Source organism: Otolemur garnettii, unplaced genomic scaffold, assembly GCF_000181295.1.
Source record: "Otolemur garnettii isolate 467f Iridium unplaced genomic scaffold, OtoGar3 scaffold00020, whole genome shotgun sequence".
Lineage (NCBI taxonomy): Eukaryota > Metazoa > Chordata > Mammalia > Primates > Galagidae > Otolemur > Otolemur garnettii.
Window position 1 is genome coordinate 7,289,429 of NW_003852415.1, and position 6,222 is coordinate 7,295,650.

A 6,222-nucleotide genomic window follows, 5' to 3' on the forward strand; every position below is an offset into this window, starting at 1 on the left:
TAATGAAGAGACTAGAAACATTTACCAGGTTCCTTTCGCCCCAACAGCAGAATTTTTCAGATCCAGCTTCCATTAGCCACAATCTGCAGCTCAAATAAAGTTAAATATAATTTACCTCATGATTAAAGTCATGGTTTGACATTATAGCAAAAATCTTAAACATGCCTTGAAAATAATCTTCATTTTCCTAGCAATGGGATTGTATTTATATGGTTTGCTAAACTCAAGGCAGCCTGGAAGAGGCTTCATTTACCCAAACAAAATAGCAAATTGAGAACTGTGCACTTGTTTGTGTGGAAAATTCTAAAATGAGATCATAAAACCCTCATAATTGTGGTTTACCTTTTGTCCTTATTTTAAAAACGTTATCAGTATGTTAGAAATCAACTTTACTAACTAGCATAATCAAGTGATTCCACATCAAAAGAGAGATGGATGGACCTGATTTTTTTCATCAAATACTACTATTTGTCAGGTACATGGTTTATAGAAAGATTAAACAGACATGGCTTCCATACCAAAGAAGCTAACGATTTAATTAGGGAGGTAGTCACATCAACAAGCTAAATTACAACAGTAGATAGTACCAGGTGTTAAAACATGATGGAGAATTTACCTGAAGGGGTGATGAACACACTGAGATTTAAAGAAAAAGGAGCTAGCAATAATAAAACTATGATTATCATGGAAATTTAGTGAGCACTTGAGTCGTGCCAAGGATTGAATAATTCTTCATTCACAATTCTTCATTCACTCCCAACACAAAACTAAAGTAAGGCACTATTGTTTATTATCTCTGTTAGTAGAAAGTAACCAAGGCTTGCTGTAGTTAATAACTTGTCTAAAATGTCATACTTAGTAAGTGGGGGTCTGGGGATTTGGCCCTAGGGTCGTCTGATTCCAGAGCCCATGCTTGCAACCCTTTATTAAACTTTCTTATTTTCAGATGACCCTAACTCCACACCTCTTCAGCCATTCCCATGTTTCTTCTTTTAAAGCAAGAGGTTCCTCACTCCCCAATACCTCTGCAGCCCCCAACTATATTTTTTCTTTTAACAAATATATAATGCTATTTTTATCTCAGAATGAAATTACATTTAGTGAGAAAATTATAAATAATTAGCATATGAAGAATGATAACCCACCTCTGGCTTTAACTATCAATCTATCCAGTCCTTTCCTTCCCTTCGTACTGCTGTATCTGTTCTTCACTGTCAAGGAGATGACCATTACTTTCACATTCCTTTTGCTGCTTTTAAATTCTGGCTTTCTAACCTAACCACCATATTTTTTCACTTTAGCTATGCTCTTGCTTACACCTCAGACTCCTTTTTCAAATTGTTCACCTCCTACACTTTAACAACAAAACCATCAACTCTGAAGTGAACTAAAAAAATTCCTAATTCCTACATCAAGTTACCGAGTCCTCTAAGGAAAATTATACCGTAGTACCTGCTGACATGACCACACGTGCACAGCCAGCTCCTTAGCATCCAGAAAGCTCTCCACATGCTTCTGTAGCTCATATGATGGCTATCCCAAAATATCTCACCTCTAGCCCTACCATATTTTGCTTCAATTTTGGCATGCAGTATAGCTCTTCCTTCAGAAGTAAAATTAAGGCAGTTGATGCAGGAAACCCCCAAATGTCCTACTTGTACCCAGGACATGCCCTCCTTTCTCTCCACCCTCTCCTCGATCCTCGGAGGAAATGAGATCCTTCCTCTTAGACTACTTAGCCTATCTTTGCTATTTCCTCCCACATCCATCAAGGGCTTCACTATATCAAACGTGCTCTCTTCCTTGTCTTGAATCTCTCTTTTCCTACTGGATCATTCTGCTCTACTTCTCCCATCTTTTAAAAATTAACGATAATGATATAAAATGTCTTAACACAATAACTAAGAAAATGCTGTGAAGGCTATGTTGACCAGTTTGATGAAAGCATTTCAAATTGTATGTAAAACTAGCACATTGTACCCCATGATTGCATTAATGTACACAGCTATGATTTAATAAAAAAAAGAAATGAAAAATAAAACAACAACAAAAAAAAAATCTTTACTCAAGCACATATTATCATCTAAACATGCTCTTAAAAGAGCAGTCTACACTTGATGCCCCTGCAATCTAATTTCCAGTTCACTCGGTTCACTGTATCTGGTTTCCATCACTATCATACAATTGAAACAGCTCTCGCCAAAATCTCCGAAGATCACCTACAGTTAAATGCAAAGGACTCCTTAAAAATCTCTCCTCACCTAGATTCCTTGTGGCATGCGACACTATTGATTATCTCTTGCTCATTCTTAAGTCTCTCTTCTTCCTTAACTTTGATAATACCTTTCATTAGTTCTCTATTTTCTTCCTGTTCTTTTATAATCTCCTTTCCTGAGTCCCACCTACCACTAAGCTTTTAAATGTGGATAACATTATAAGGTTTTAAGCATCATCCCACCTACATGGCATCCCTGGTAGATAAATACATAAGCAGACAGACATATAAGTGCTTCCTATATTCAGAAGCCATGCTGAACTCCTAAACTCCAAGACTTTTAAATATCTAATTGCATAATGCCTTTGTATACTCAGAAATCCCACAGGCATCTTAAATTTAGCATGATAAAAAAAGTGAGGTTGGCCAGGTTCTGCGATGGGTAATGCCTATAATCCCAGAGCTTTGGGGGGCTGAGGCAGGAGGATTCCTTAAGGCTAGGAGAAACCAAACGAGGCAACATAGTAAGACTCTGTTTCTACAAAAAAATGAAAAAAGATGAAGAAAAGAAGGAAGGAAGGAAAATTAACAATTCCTAACAAAAAGACAATCCTCCTAAAATAGCAATAAAGTCTCTCTCTGATGAGAGAGGATAGAAATGGGGTGGACTGTGTATATAACACATCATTAAGAAGGTCTAAAATAACCACAGCAAGAAAAGAGGAAATGAACAACAGATAGATGTTTAAAAGATAACAAACACAAATAAGGTTCCACTTGGACAATCGCAAATTTATAAAGAACCCAAGAGGATACAAATTTGTGTTTATTTCTCCAGCAACTCTTCGAACCCAGAAGGCAAAGTAAGTTTGGTGTTACTTATTCTCCTACAATCACCGAGCAACAACAGGCATGGGATTACTGTGGGCAAGACCAGTGCTTGAGCGTGTCAGCTCCTTAGTTCTCACACCGACAAACTGCAGACTTTCATATCAACGTGTCACACACAATAATTCACTTAGAATCATATATGGAAACATAATGTCATTGATTATGCGTGTCAGTATAAACGAACAGAAAAGGGTGCGGACACTGGTGTAAACAACTGTGGTTCTCACTACAGACAGGAAAGCAGGTTTGAATTTGAGCGGATGCATCCCACCTCTAGCAGGCCTGAGTCTGGAAACTCCCCGGAGCTGCTGCTTTGCTGCTGGCAGTCTGCGTTATACTTCCAGTAAAATTTATCATAGAATTACTTTCTTTATTTTTCTGTGAAGGATCCAACTCAGTCATCCCTTAAGCATTTTAATTCATCCCTCCTCAAATAACCAATCAGAAAAATCTAATTGTATTAAACATTTCTCCCACATCAATCAAAGGATTGTTCTACAGAATCCTCATAAAAATTCCTCACAGACACTCTCACTCAGTCAGATACACATAAACACAGAGCACACACAAGTGTAAAAACACATCATGAGTCCATGGATAATGGATTTCAGGGTATTTCTGGTAAATATTAAGGGCACAAATAGTAAATAATAAGACCTTCTTAATGATGAAATATTAAATGAAAAACATTTTTCCATGATGATGATTTTCAATTCTGTTATTACTATTACACATTTCTAGAGACACCTTCTACACTGAAGAGCTGTTTATATTTAGATTCTGTGAAATTAGCTTAACCACTAAAACAGGATGGTTAAATTTCACGTGACTTAATTAAGGCCATTAATGATTTCTCACTATACTATGTATAAGCACTGTCAAAAAAGGGAACAATCCAGGGCAGCACCTGTGGCTCAAAAGAGTAGGGCGCTGGTCCCATATAGCGGAGGTGGTGGGTTCAAACCCGGCCCCAGCCAAAAACTGCAAAAAAAAAGGAACAATCCAACAACACAAAAACATCCTTTTTCTTTTTACCAAGAATTCATTCCTGTACACTGTCAAAAGGTTTATAAAAGCTGCAACTACATCTAAAACTTTACACATTTGAATTCCACTTCTTTCCTCTTCCTTTTTTCAAGTGGGGTAAAAGTGATAATGGATAGTTGTGTCACAGGTCTCAGGTTTGGTGATAGCTAAAAGGATTTGCAGGATGAAGCATATTCTGGTCATAATTACACTAAGATTTATTAAAGTGAAAAGTGTCTAGAGGTGGAAGAGGCTATGGGGAGGTGGGAGAGAACTATGGCCTTCCAGACAAGAAAGTTGGAAAGGGCCCTGAAGCAAAATGAGGAATTTGGGGTGGTTGTGACCTAGTTAACCAAGTACGTGCTGTTCCTGCAAAATATAACTTCTAGCCTGTGATACCTGACCTTTATTCCGAGAATGCCACAAACATCACAAGACCCTGCCATACTAACACTAGTAAAATAAGTTCATAATTATTGACATAGAGTAAAAAAATTGGATTTATGTGACAACTGAGGTAATTCACATCAGTCAAACCAGCACAACATGCCTGGGCCTAAGGGAATTCCTATAGATAAATGTAGGAATTACATTTCCTCAAATAACCAATCAGAAAAACCTAAGTGTATTAAACATTTCTCCCACATCAACATTTCTCCCAGTACACTGACATTGGTATATCGCTTTTGTGTGGCATCTCCTGTCACTTATGAGAGGAACCCCTTTCCACTCTCCTGGAAAAAGTCTATGTTTATCTGTGCTTTATTTTAAATAAAAACTGTACTACTTTTTCTGCTATATTGGAGTCTCAGGTGCCTCATTTTCCACCCCCGCCTTTGACTCAGCCAAACTGGCTAGTTCTGCTCAGTGAACAAAAGCAGGCCCACTGAACACCTCAGAGGTCAACTCTCACCTCTGACAAAAAGATACAATGCAAAATTACCAAAGGGAAAAGGCACATAAGATGAAGTTAGCGGGAACCAAGGGCACACTCCCAAGGGTGCTCTCCCAGTGGCCTTACACAGCACATGTCAACTCTTTCTGCACTTCATATGTGTTGTCCCCCAGGAAAGCTCATTAGAAACTCAGTGCCCACAATTTTAATTAGGGGTTTGTCACTTGGGCATCAACTGCCTATTATCTACCAAAATTCTCAACTCCCAGATGGAAAGCAGGTTTTCAACATAAACTATGTTTTTGTAGAAACAGTCTAGGCACATAAGCTATCCTTATTATCATTTAGGAAAGGCACCATCTCAATGTAAACAAGTTTTCATCACTCAAGATCTCAGACAGCAGACAAAGGCCTACCTTGCAACCAAGGCTTCCTAGGGATAACCATCTCAGGCCTACTTCATTTTCTGCCCAGTAATAAAGTGGCCAAATAGACAGAAAAGAATACAGATCATAAGGCCCAAACAAGTTCTTAATTAAAAAACTATTAACTACAAAATAATACCTGTAAAACAATGCACTCAGAAGAGAGTAAGATGTCCCACAAAATCAATAAATCAAAGAAAAAGAACTCTCTTCCTTTAAAATTGATTGGTCTTCACCACCATCCCTTTCTAACTTCTGCAGTGGTAAATACTGAAATTCTAAACTATATATAGTCTACTCGTATGAATAAGACATTAAAATGAAGTTTTAAAAATGAAAAAAAAATCACTAGTGTAGATAAGGTCCACCATAAAATCCAACTATAACTGATTGTACATCTAAGGTTATAATTTCATATATGTTGATTATAACAGGATATTTATCAACCTGAAATTATAAAAGTGGAAAAATGGACAAGGTAGGAAATAATGGAGTATATTTATAGAAGAAATGAACTATAACATATAAAAATCTCTCCACCTACCTTTTTCCTACTGCTCATATCCATGAGTAAGAATCACTAAGCCTGCATTCAAAAACATTTTCCATGAGGGCTTAAAGGACTTAAAGAACACTATGGTGTTGGTGGCCACAATGACTGCTATTTCACTAATATAACTAACATAGAATAGAAAGTAATCCTGTACTCACACTTGACAGTCAACACATAAGAGATCAGACACGTGAACACGTAAAACACATATCAAAAA

The 6,222-nt window shown here is 37.2% G+C and overlaps 1 protein-coding gene across 1 annotated transcript in view; it reads right to left on the reverse strand.

Annotated features, from left to right (window-relative positions):
• CEP128 (centrosomal protein 128) overlaps positions 1–6,222 on the reverse strand; it is a 386,614-nt gene that overhangs the window by 262,806 nt on the left and 117,586 nt on the right. The gene's annotated exons all lie outside the window — the stretch shown is intronic.